The 14208-nt window shown below is 34.0% G+C and overlaps 1 pseudogene; it reads left to right on the forward strand.

The window, feature by feature from the left end:
• The window catches only part of LOC112519197, a 15712-nt pseudogene extending 4139 nt beyond the window's left edge, over nucleotides 1–11573 (forward strand).
• The last annotated feature ends 2635 nt before the right edge of the window (nucleotides 11574–14208 follow it).

Genomic DNA, 14208 nt, shown 5'->3' on the forward strand with positions numbered 1-14208 from the left:
TGTTGAAAAACTTAATTTTGGTAAGTTTTTAGGATGTTGTACAACTCACCAAACTCAAAGTACAAGTGGTTAATGCATGAGGTTAAAATTAATATCAACCACATATTAATTTTAAGTTGCCAACATGCATGGCATAGGATTGCCACCCATCCTACAACCTATTTGCCATTTAATCAAACATGATGATGACTTATTCATCCAAGTTGATGCATGAGGAGATGATGATAGCTTATCCATCCAAGTTGATGCATGAGGAGATGGGTTGCCGCCCATTCTTTTTCTTTTCTTATATATATACATATATATATATATATATAACTTTGTTTTTTGAGGAAACTTTGGGTAGTTGATTCATTGATCCAAGGATCTCGTAAAACACGTTGTAAGTTCTCCCGGTTAGTAATAAATCGATCTCTCTCTCCCTGTGGACGTACACTATCACCTCGATAGTGGAACCACGTTAAATCTCGTTGTCTCGATTTATATGTCGTTTTGATATTTGATCGTATACCTGATATAACTGCTAATTTTACATTTGTGGATCAGTATGTTTTGTTAGACAAAATTATACAATATATAGATCTCGTTAATCCACATTTGTTGTATTGGGTCAGTTTGCATTGTGATTTATTGTTATCACTTTGGGACCGTAAATCACTTTGTAATACGATATTTTAACTGCGACCGACCCTACACTAATTTCATGTAAATCATTATCAAACAATTATATTTTATTTTGCATTATATCATGAGAGTCTCTTAGAGGCTATTTACCAAACGTTTACCCAGGTAAACAATTACTAAGTAACATTACCTCACCGGATGAATATGGCAAAGACCAACAATCTTACCCGATAAGAATGATACAAGGATCAAAAGTCTTACCTGGTAAGTGAGGGTGACGACTCTTACCACAATAAACGTTTACCGGATAAATTATTACATACGATATCATTTTAATAGACTAAAATCTTACTCGATAATTAATAACATTGTTAAATTTTACCACTCAATCATTCTGGCCGTTTATTCACTCTGCAATACGATCAGCCCCTAATAGTGCATGTTGACAAGTCGTTGAGTTACTATATAAAATTAAATCATATGAACGTAATCCATTCGGAAGCAGTCAACGAACTTCCACTTGGAATCTGAACGTGGTTTCGTTTATGAGTCTCTGTATTTCAGTCGCCGGATCTAACTATCACATTGTCATCTTCAATCAAACTACAACCAACAACTAATCATTTCCCTTCAATTCTTCTTTTGCAAAAGTACGTCGAACCCTTTTCATGGAGCTGAGGAAACTACCATCATTACTGCTGTTAAGATCCGCTGAGTCCGTGGTTCCACAACAAGAAGGTAAAATTTCTTCTTATAATATAGGTCTGTTTTCAAACAAAATAGGTTTATGGATTTCTGATGTGTTATCACCCAATGTTTTAGAATTCATTTTCACAATTAGTTTGTGAAACCTCGAATGTGCATGTGTACCTAGCAATGGAGTTAATTTTATTTGATTTTGGTGCTACTTTAGGAAGTAATCATTTTATTTGATTTTGGTGCTACTTTAGGAAGTAATCATTTGGTTCGGTTTAATGATCTATAAGGTGTTTGATGAAACTCCTGACATGGGTTGTTTGGCATTTACCTTGAGTTATGTGCCAACTAGAAGAGGGCATGGGTTTGAATTTCGGGTTAGATGACAGAAGTTTCATCCTCGAGAAGAAAAAGTAGAAGAGATTAAAGCTACTGTTGAACACTTGCTCCAAAGTGAAATTTTGCAATAGCTTCTGTTTCTGGATGAACGTTATCCTTTGATAGTTAATGGGTAATTTTGATTGCTGGCAAGGGTGGCATTTTGTATGGAACAGTTTCTAGTTGAACATTGCAATCATTGTGCCATATAACCTCACCTTTTAGACTAATGCAACACTACAACAAAATTTTATAGGAAGTCAAAAATCCTAAGCTTCCTAATAGACTACTTTATAAGCATCCTAATAGACTACTTTATAATTGTTTATAGGACCAAACAATTGCGCACTATGTAAAAGTGTTGCTGTAAGTTTATTGGACACTTTTGGTAACCTTGACAAATTTTTTAGAAACACTTTTGAAATAAAATGTCCTATTAGTTTTTATATATGACACTTTTACGAAGTGTTATATGAACATATCTTATTATAAGACGCTTCTTCAAATAAATAAAAAGTTAATATGACACTTTTTCAAAATTGTCCTAAACGAACTTGTTAAGACTGCCCAAAAACTTCCTATGAACTTATCGCAACGTTTTATATAGAATAAATAATTGTTTGGTTTTATAAACGTAAGTCCTATAAATCAATCTATTAGGACCCTTGGACATTTTTGGCATATACTATAAACCTGATTTTTTTGTAGTGAAACCACTGTATGTCTATATTTATGCAAACTTTGATACAAGTTTCAACATTACTTAGGGGCCGTTTACCTAAACACTTATTTGGTAAGCGCTTACCGGTAAAATTTAACATTATCACTTACATTACTTAACAAGACTTTAGTTTATCAAAACGACATTGTATGTAAAAATCTATCCGGTAAGTGCTAACTGAGTAAGAGCTGTCACTTTCACTTACTGGGTAAGACTCACGGTCCTTGCTTTTGCTCTTACCGGGTAAGATTATTGGTTCTTATCATAGTCATTCGATAATGTAATATGACTTGGTAAATGCTTATACTAGTAAGAGTTTAGTAAACGGCCTCTTACAAAATTCTCTTTTAATTTGATTCAGTGGAAGCTGTAAGAGATATTCTTACTACAATGGGTGCAACAAATTGGAGTTTCAATGGTGTCACTTGCAAGCTTGAACTCATTTTTGAAGCACCAAAGTTATCTCAGGAAGTGAATGCTAGTGTTGGTTGTGACTACGTTGCCAACAATAGTGGCTGGCATGTCGTAAGGATGTATATACTCTTGTCCTAGTCTTCCTCAGTGCAATACACTATGAATGTTATGTTATATACATCTCCCTAATTGCATGTAATTGGCATGTCAGTTTACCATTTTTCTTTGAAGCATTAGAAGCATGTTCCAGTGATACTACAAAATGAAGCTATGAAGTTGAACCTTTCTCTAAATAGCATCCTTTTGAAGTCATGGATACAAAATCATTGGTGTTAAAAAAAATTAGTTAAATCTAAATTTCTTTCTTTTGAATGCATAAAAGAATTAACATCGACAATTTCTCTTTCTAGTAGTACTTCCTAATTCCTATAAAGTTGATGTCAAACTTTTTGGAAAAGTTAAGACTCCAGAAAACTTGGAAGCAAAATATTCGGATACTTGACCATGGAAGTCAAAAATGTACCTTTTCCTTTTGTGGCAACTGCTTGTCATCTTGAAGCTTTTTCCTATTTCTTGATCTATTCAGCACGATGAAGTTCCATAGTCTTGCTGGCATTCTTTCACCTGAACTGAAGAAGCTTCCTTATCTCAACTCAATGTGAGCTCACACTTTAAATGCATTATTATGTTTGATTCTAAAGCTTGTGCCTCCAGCTTCTTAGTCTTACTGAATCAAATCTGAAGTATGTTTGTTCTCTTTACAGAGACTTTGCTTACAATTACTTAAATGGCACAATAGCACCAGAATGGGGTTTGACACAGTTGCAAGAAATGTGAGATTTCTTTCTTGATTTTCATTTTATTTTCACAATCTTTTCTCATGAGTAACTTTGTACCTTTAAGGGTCTGTCCTGACATTGCTTAGACCATAATGCAGTTCTCTTCTTGGCAATCGATTAACCGGGAAAATCCCACCTGAACTAGGAAATATTACCACTCTCACGAAGCTGTATGTTATCTTGATTTCTTTGCTTATTTCTTTTTCTGTGAATTTTTCTCATCAAATTGAAACTATTTAGACGATGGATATAGAAATGGAGTAAGGGCAGCTCTGCTTCGTTTCAAGTAAAGTCCTAGTTCACATGGTCTAATACACTGATCTAACTACAATATTTTAATCAGGGACCTTGAAGCAAATCAGCTTTCAGGAACTATTCCGTCTGAACTTGGGAGTTTATTTCATTTGAAATCTCTGTAAGACCTATTAGCCTTTTGATGACATGTTTTGCACTCTGGTATTCGCTCAAATTCCTTGCTAAGTTTGTTTATTTCACTATATTATATTTCAGGATCTTGTCGTCGAACCAGTTGAAAGGGACTCTGCCGGCAGCTCTTGCTGAACTAAGAAACTTAACAAATTTATAAACTATTCTACATTTTAACTATTTGGTATTTCTCTTTTCCAAAAACGAGGTAGACTTCCAAAATTTCTACAAAACAGATCAGTTTTCAAGTTTCAACTTCATAATTGATATAGGATTCAAGAATTTTTTTGAAAACACACTGAACTTTTACTAAATGCTACATAGAGAAATGTTGGTCTAAGATTCATAATACAATTCATATCAAAAACCATTTGAACTAGAAAGTCAACATGTACATCAATTTTTGGGAATGGAGGGAACAGGTGTTCCATGATTTCACCAATTTTCCTAATGTTGCAACTGAAAAATCTTTCTTCTGAAATGCAGCAGGATAAACGATAACAACTTCAGTGGGTCAATACCAGATTTCATACAGAACTGGAGACAACTTACTAGACTGTAAGATTATTTTTCATTTATATCAATTAATTGCATTGTAGTTTCTGGTGAACGGTTGTAAAGTAATTGCATTATAGAGCTACACCAGGCATTGACTCATATTGATCTTGGTTGATATTTGTTCTTTCTGAAGTGAAATGGTTGCAAGTGGACTGGAGGGACCAATTCCTTCAAATATATCTCTTCTCAAGGATTTAACCGACTTGTGAGTCAAGAACCTAACCTAATATCTTAACTGGATTAACCATATTATTGGAGAAACTTATAAGGTTACTCCTTTTTGACCAAAATGTCATACTTCAAAAAGTGCAAGGTAGTATGGAGTTTGAAAACTTACCTCCCAAGCCCATGCAAAATGGAGGGTCGTTCTCTTTCTGAGCTTTGGTTCTTGGTGATCCTTTATTGATTTATGTTTCATTGAAAATGATTGTGTCATGGTGTCATGTTTTGCAGGAGGATCACTGACATAACTGGACCAGAACAGGGATTTCCTCCACTTGATAATGCTAGTGGATTGCTAAGACTGTATGTACAAAATGGACTATTTTGCTCAATAACCTTAAATGAGAATTTTATTAACATAACCTTCTGACAAGTTTAGTGGCATTTTTGTATATGGAAATGGCATTCTCAAACCTGTCAGAAGGTCATTGACCTCCGGATCCGTACAAAATTCTGGTTACGCTCATCCTGGTGTAATGAGTTCTATTCTTAGACATACAACTTCTGATAAACTTCATTATTGACTTTAGGGTCTTGAGAAATTGTAGTAAGTAAACAATGCTTTTCTCATTTAGTATTTCAGGCTGGTCACTTTTATTGACAAACAAAAATAGTTGAGTTGAACATCAGACTGACAAACTGAGACTCGGCACCTTTTAAGAATGTATTGTATAACGAAATGTGGTGTTGTCCAGTTTATTTTAAATTCTTCTTTGTTAGTATATCTAATGACACCTATTCAACTATCAATTGGATAGGGACGCAAGTTTTAACAGGTTGGCAGGCGGAATATCCCCAAACATCATTGGGAGGAGCTTGAGATTTGTGTAAGTGTGATGAGATTATTACCGCACTGCGCTTTTTTGAGGATATTTTCAAGTTCTATTGTGTAGCTGTACTAGAGCGGTTGGTTATCTCAACTGAAATGTGGTATGTTTAAATAGGTTTTTAACTGGTAACATGCTAAGTAGAGATATACCAGATTCACTTTTGCTGAATGGAGCTAGCATGTAAGTTTATTTTGTCGATGTTTATGTTTACAGTTTTGTGGTTATTAAGCAACCGATGTTCTATGTGATACACTTCATACAGTGACCTATCCTACAATAACTTTACTTGGCAAGGACCTAATCGACCCTCGTGCAGACGAAATACGTATGGATGCTTTTCTTGTTAGTAATATATTTTTCAGTACTTGGAGCAATTGCTTGGTGGCCAGCCCTCACAAAACCATGGAACCTTAAGAGCAAAGGGATCACCATTATAACTAATTCTTTCCTTTGTAACTGTATCAGGAATACATACATCAACTTGTTTAGAAGCTCCTCAACAGGGAACCCAATGTAAGATGGTGTTTATTGCATTCAAATACATGTCTATCGATGTAGTTTTACTATTTAGTTAAATTATGGAGAGAATTTCTGAAATAACTTATTCATATTCCTTTGTTCTAAACATATAATGTTGATTGCTGTTACAATTATGTTATCAACAGAAAGGACATACTTGCCTGCACTGAGGATGTAACCTGTCCAAGATGTAAGTATTTCCTACTGAAGCATACACCTTTAAATGTATATTGATATTATCCGGAGTTCGAAAAAAATTAAACCTTCTCTTATATCTTGATGATTTAGTCACTTATGTTACTGAAGATTGAATGCCAGGGCCGTTAATTAGGTGAATAAACAACTTTTGTGTGTAGAGATGCATTACAACTCTAACTATTTCAGATGATAATCCACACCATTTAATTATTGCTTATCAAACACCGATATTACTGAAAACTAAATGTAGCAGCCAAGACATCATGATGGAACTCTAAAATGTGAACCACAATTATGGTGATAGCCTTTTGCTGCCATTCTCGATGGTTTTAATCAGTTTGATACTTTGAACGATGCCTTTCCTCTTAACAAAACTGCATATAAATTATGGCAGATGGGTGTTCCTTGCATGTTAATAGAGGTGGGAATGATCTGATGGTTGGAGAAAGTAATGGGGATGTTCTTTATGAAGGAGATGCCAATGTTGAAGGTAGTGCATCTCGATTGTACATAAGCAATAGGATTTGGGGATTCAGTAGCACTGGGGATTTCCTGGATGACAACGTCTTCCAAAACACCCGATACATTACAACAATGGAAAATTCCACAAGCTTATCTTCTGTGTACACAACTGCACGGCTCTCTCCACTTTCACTTGTTTACTTTAGCCATTGTTTGGAAAATGGTGAATACACCGTTAATCTACATTTTGCTGAATTACAGTTCAGTAATGATAGTACTTACAGAAGTCTTGGCAGGCAAGTCTTTGATGTATATATTCAGGGGATGAAGATGTTTAAATAAATGCATGCATATATATAACTTGGTTGATCAAGTTTCTAACTGCATTTGTATGTAATTTAGAGATATCTTGTTAAAAAGGACTTCAAAATTGAAGATGAGGCTCGTGGAATGGGAAACCCGGTGGTAATTCCATTTAATGCAAGTGTAACGAATAACATTTTAGAAATACGCTTTTACTGGGCTGGCAAAGAGACAACGCGTTTTCCTAAAAGAGGAGTTTATGAGCCCTTGTATCTGCTATATCTGTTAAGCCTTGTAAGTATATGATATCTTTATTTTATATTTCATATAAATGTTATTCAAACAACATGATTTTATTTGTCGTGTATTAAGTTAGGGCCTTTTTTTGGATAAATCGGTTAATGGCTTATTCGTTGGACCCTTCACATATGATATTTAATAATGAAAAGATCATTTCCACAAGCCAAGCGTTTTAAAAATTTGTTTGCTTGTGTATTTATGTAGGTTGGGACATTAACCTTACATGAGGCATGCTTATGCACTTTGCCTGTTGACTTTTTTTATTTTTTGATTCTTGACTATCATCATTGTATGTACCAACTCTTTATCTGCAGATTTCAAAACTTGTTCAGCTGGTGGAAACAAGAAGAAAATTGCTTATGTTGGTATCGCAATTGGAGCATCATGCTTCGCTTTGTTAGTATTGGTGGTCATTTGGTGGAAATGCTGTTTGGAACACAATAAAAGGAAAGATAAAGGTATGACTTCATCAATTTCTACTCATTTTGTTTTCATCTCTTCTATACTCCTCCATCTCATAAAAATTGCAGTGGTTTTCATTGTGGGATCTCCCAAATAAATGCAATATTTTCTTCTAACCGAAGATTCGAGCTTGCTTATTTTCCCATTGTCATCATTACATTATCTTTATGATGTTATTGGTGGATAATTTAGACATTTGTTGATGAACTTGATGGTTGTGGATTCAAGGCTGTTAATAGAGTGTGTATTTTTTTTATTTGTATGCTTTATGCTTTTGTTGAACAGATTTTGAAGGAATGGAGTTGAAAACGATTTCAGTTTCATTAAAGCAATTAAAATCTGCTACTGGCAACTTCAATGTTACAAACAAAATAGGAGAAGGAGGTTTTGGTCCTGTTTACAAGGTGATAATCTAGCAGATAATGATTACTCGTGTGGTCCTAATTCTGTGTATGGCCCCTGAACTAAGTCGTGTGGTGTGGTGCAGGGTACTTTATCCGATGGAACCGTTATTGCAGTGAAACAGCTTTCATCACACTCAAGACAAGGGAACCGTGAGTTCTTGAATGAGGTTGGTGTCATTTCGTGTTTACAGCACCCGAATCTTGTGAAGCTGCATGGATGTTGCATTGAAGGAGATCAACTGATGCTTGTATAAGAGTACATGGAAAATAACAACCTTTCCAATGCTTTGTTTGGTGAGTGTTTGAGTTCTGTGTGCTCTCAACAACTCTTTTTAACCTTTTGGGTAGCTCAAGTGGGAACACCTTAGGTTTGCTTTCCCACGTGCTTTTGGTACATGGGACAGGATGAGACAAAACAACACGGAACAAAAAAACTTGTTGTTCCATGTTTGGTGCGACATTTTGACTGGGATAGAACAGGACTAAGTGGGATAAAAATGCATATTTTCGTCTCACCAAAATAGGTGGACAAAAATGAGGGAGATGGACAAGATTGGTGTGTCAAATTAAAACTCTATGACCTTGTACCATTTTTTCACGTGCCTATCTCACTCTCGTCAATCCAGTCTTGTCTGCATACCAAACACGCCCAAGGCCACTCAAGGGTTTGCCTAACTGTTGATTTCAGGGCCATAGGGTTAGTCGAGGTTCTTGCAAGCTAGTCTGGGCATCCACAGTTATAAAAAAAAAAATTAACTTTTTGACTTACGGGGTCAAACTAATCTTTTATAAAACTCAATATGAATTTTGTTGCATTTAAAACCAATTCTTTTCTATTTGTAGCTTATGTCATGCACTTAAAATTGTAGTGTTTTACTTCTATAAGAACGATGTTAGTTCGTAAAGAAAAGCCAAGTGCCATGATTCAGAAAGTCGATCACTTTTTCAGTTGGAACGGAGCAACTTTTGTGTTGTTTTTTTATTTATTATTTTTGTTATTCATAATGAATTACATCATGTAGGTGTGAATAACAGTTGATTGATGTTGGATTGGCCAACAAGGTTTAAGATTTGCCTAGGCGTCGCTAGAGGCTTAGCTTTTCTTCATGAAGAATCAAGGCTCAAAATTGTACATAGAGACATCAAGGCTACTAATGTTTTGCTTGATAAAGATCTGAACCCGAAAATAGCAGACTTTGGATTGGCGAGGCTACATGATGAGGACCAAACTCATGTTAGCACTCGTGTTGCAGGAACAATGTAATTTAAAATATTTCAAACATTTCTGCATTGCTTGTTTGCATACACTCACATTTGTATCTTGCAACCTTGTTTTTATTTATTAATTGTTTTATAAGCTAGGGGTCTCACGGGAACAATATCCCTACCCCTTGGGGTAGAGATAAGGTATGCACACATCTTACCCCCTTCCCTCTCACCCTGCCTCTGTGTGGGGTCTCAGGCAAACTGTAACTTGGGAGGGTAGAGATAAGGTATGCATACATCTTAAACCTCCTCCCCAACCCTACCTTTGTGTGGGGTCTCAAGCAAACTGTATCTCTAACCCTTGGGAGGGTAGAGATAAGGTATGCAAGGCATGCATACATCTTAAACCTCCTCCCCACCCTCCCTTTGTGTGGGGTCTCAAGCAAACTGTATCTCTAACCCTTGTGGTTAGAGATAAGATACACATACATCTTAACCCCCCTACCTGTATATGGGATTTACTGAGTCCGTTTGGTTTGGTTTTTGAAGATTTTATTGTTTTTGATATTGATTGTAGATGGTTTTTCGAGCTCATAGCCTCTTTTTCATGTTATGAATATTTTGATTCATTTGCAGAGGATATATGGCACCTGAGTACGCACTTTGGGGGTTCTTGAGTGACAAGGCAGATGTTTACAGCTTCGGGGTCTTGGCTTTGGAGATCGTGAGCGGCAAGAACAACACAGCTACATTGCTCGTGACAACTGCATATTTCTCCTAGATTGGGTATTTCCTATCTCTTTCTTAGAATGACTCCAAGGATAATCACACTGAAATAAGCACACACCATGGTTACATTCAGGATACGTATCCCTTGTATTGCCCCACTTCCAATGTTCTGGAGACAGTTTGAGTTTTGAGGTCAAATTTTGGCGTTTCATATATCAATCGATATTATTGCTACCATTTTAAGGTTAGCAAAATGTATTTCTAGCCCAGTTCCATAAAGTTCGGTGTAGTTATAAGAACCATCTCTAGTCATGGGCCGCTCGGTTCTTTTTGGTAGAGGTTAGATGTGCATATATTTTACCTCTCTAGAACCTACTAGGAGGTTTAAGTCGGAACATATGTGGTTACAGAAACAACCACTCTTGCTCTTCTGGGTAGAGGTCAAGTTTGCGTACATCTTACCCTTATCGGACCTACTTCCGTGTGCAACATGCTATGCGTGTTTGATTCTGTTTGGTTTTATTAGAACCATCTCTAGAAGTCGAGAAGCTTGAAGTTGGAATTAGTCCATTTGACCTCAAAAATTGTATCATCTCTTTTTTTAGATAACTAGAGGTATTCAGACCGGTTTACGTTCATCTTGATTAATCCCGCGGGCCCATAAAGTTGTATTATCTCTTTTCTTGCATGTTCTTAGAACAAGATTGACATTTTGCAGGCTTGTCAATTGGAAAGAAATAAAAACTACGACGAGCTATTTGACGAGAGACTGGGGTCGAAAATCAACAAAGAAGAAGCGGTTACCATGGTGAAAGTAGCGATCTTGTGCACGAATGGTTCTCCATCGATAAGGCCCATAATGTCGGAGGTAGTGAGTATGCTCGAAGGCCGAACATGGGTTCCCGAGATAATCCAGGAAGCAAATGGCTACACGGAAGATTTAAGATTCAAAGCAATGAGAGACTTCCGCGAGGACAAATACGCTCAAAGCAGCCAAACTAACGACTCCACCACCATCCAAACGGACCCGTTGTTTTCAATGCCGTCTTATGATCGCTCTGAGATCGGGATAATTGACACTAGATGATACCCAAGACATAATATATGGAATAAGAATCTGATATCCTAAATCCCCTGTTCCATTCCTGTCCCAGCAATCATATGAATGCACGTTATTTTATTTTATATCTTTTTACTCTTTCTTCCCTCAAAATGATGATGTGGCTCTCTGGTTGGTGGACAGGCAAGATAAATCGGAACAAAATTTTTTGTGGATATGAAGTTCAAACAAAAAATTGAATGTGATAAGTGTGAGTTTTTGTGTTCTTTTATAACATCATTAATTTGTTGTTCATAGCTTTATGTACATACTTGTTTTTCCGGTGATTAGCACAATGAAATTTACTCTTTTTTGGTAGTTATTCGAAAAAAAAATTCCCAACTCGCCTGTCTTCTTTTTTCTTTTTTAAATGGGAAAAGTCTAAAAAAATCAATGGACTTTATTGTAATGGACTTTATTATTTGGAATGATTAAGTTTTTGGACAACTTTTTAAAACAAATAAGTTATTGGACATTCCAAAACCTATTAAATAACTCTTTGGACTTTTTAAAACCTGTTAGATACATTCTTATGACCTATATAACTGGTTAATATGGTAAAATAATGGAAAAAATCTAAAAAAACCGAACAAACTTTTATATTTTGAACGATTAAGTCTTTAAAAAAATTTTAAATAAAAAAAATACTTACATCTATAAAATGAAACAAATATACCAAAACAGTACATTTTTTTAATTAAAAAAATATATTGTGTCAGTGATTTTTCAAATCAAAAATAAAATAAAAAAGGATTTAAGAAAGATTACTGAGTAAATTTATTTTAATTAAAAATAAAATATATTTCATATGTGATTTTCTAAATTAAAAAAAAAAAAAAATATTTAGAAAAGATTATTAATGAAATTTATTTTAATTAAAAATAAAATATATTCTATTGTTGGTTTTTCAACATAAAAAAATAGAAGATAATTTGATTAGATTACTCACGAGTTAACGATAAAATTTAACTAAATACATAATTAATTAAAATTCTTCGTTAATCCGTTGGTGAAATGGTATCATCGACAAGATTTAATCACGATCTTTCACACTTATTAACATGTTACTGTATAAGACGAAATTTAATTAATTATATATTTAGCTAAATTTTATCGTTAATCCGTCAATAATTTAATCAAATTATTTTCTATTTTTTAATTTAAAAAATCATCAACGGAATACATTATATTTTGTAATTAAAATAAATTTCATCTGTAATTCTTTTTAATTTTTTTTAATTTGAGAAAATCATATACAAAATATATTTTATTTTTAATTAAAATAAATTTAATCAGTAATCATTTTTCAATCTCTTTTTATTATATTTTTAGTTTGGAAAATCACTGAGAATATTTTTTATTTTTAATTAAAATAAATTTCATTAATAATCTTTTTAAAATGTAAGTATTATTTGGTATATTTGTTTCGTTTTATAGATGTAAGTACTTTTTTTGTTCAAAAAATGTTTAGAAACTTAATCGTTCAAAATATAAAAGTTCAATGGCTTTTTTTAGGCTTTTACCATATTAACCAGTTTTATAGGTTATAAAGAATGTATATAACAGGTTTCGGAAAGTCCAATGAGTTATTTAACATGTTTTGGAATGTTCAAGGACTTAATCATTCCAAACACTAAAGTCCGTTGGATTTTAGACTTTTCCATTTTTTAAATTTATTAATGATATCTTCTGTTTTTTATTATATATAACATATTTACTTAAGAGTAAACTAGAAATTTGGTCCCTATGGTTTGTGGTTTGTAATACTTTTCGTTCCTACAGTTTCAAAATTACTAGATGGCAATCATGGTATATAGAAACGATCGGGTTTGATCCCTATCAGTAATGACTGTTAAAAGAAACCGCTAAGTCAGGAATATTTTAGTTATTTTTGTACTTTACATTTTTCTTTACAAAATAAACTCTAGATAATATATATTAATATTATATTTAGTGTGTTATATATATGTGTATAGGCGAATAATTGTGTGAGAAGTAGAGTTAAAGTGAGAATATAATGGATTTGTAAGGAGCATTTTTTTAATTGAAAGGGACGTGTTTGGAAAAAAAAAAACTTGACTTTCTATATAAAGTCCCCCTAGAAGCTTACTGGATAAGTCACTTTCTATGTCATTAAGCCACTACGAAACAGTCATACATAGTGGAGTGAATAACCTGTTAGTTCCATTAAGCTTTTTAAGCTGCTAACAGATAGGCCCTTAGCCTTTAATCGTTAGACATGTAAGTTTTGAGTTTTACTTTTTGCTTACTATGACAGTATTTTGGATGTAATTTACTATTTTACTTAGAAACTAATTATAGTTTTCTTTGTCTTTTAAGTTCCATATATTGAAATAACATTTCTATTATGCTAATTTCAATTTGGAAAAAGGAAAGCTGGCAAAGAAGGAAGCATGATCTCAATCCAGGATTTATCCTTTTATCATTCTATATTTTGTATTCAGAGTTTTGGTTTCTATCTCCCCCACCCCCCCAATTGTATTTTTTTATTATAATTAATAAAAATCAACTTGGGGATGAGACATTCATCTTGAATAGGTTCCAAACTCTTTAAAAATCGCATGTTCCGTTGTTTCATTGGCTTAAAAAATAGGCTTAGGGACATTTTTTATTATTTTCGCACAGGACATCAAAATAGGATCGGCCCTAGGTGCATCACATCCTAATGTGCATCCTAGAAAGAATATCTCTTCTTACGCTTCCCTCCTATTAACTTTCTTTCTCACCAGAACCCTATATATATATATATATATATATATATATATATATATATACATATATATAAGGGTCCATTCAG

This window comes from Cynara cardunculus, assembly GCF_001531365.2.
Source record: "Cynara cardunculus var. scolymus isolate 2C chromosome LG 10, CcrdV1, whole genome shotgun sequence".
In the NCBI taxonomy this organism is placed as follows: domain Eukaryota; kingdom Viridiplantae; phylum Streptophyta; class Magnoliopsida; order Asterales; family Asteraceae; genus Cynara; species Cynara cardunculus.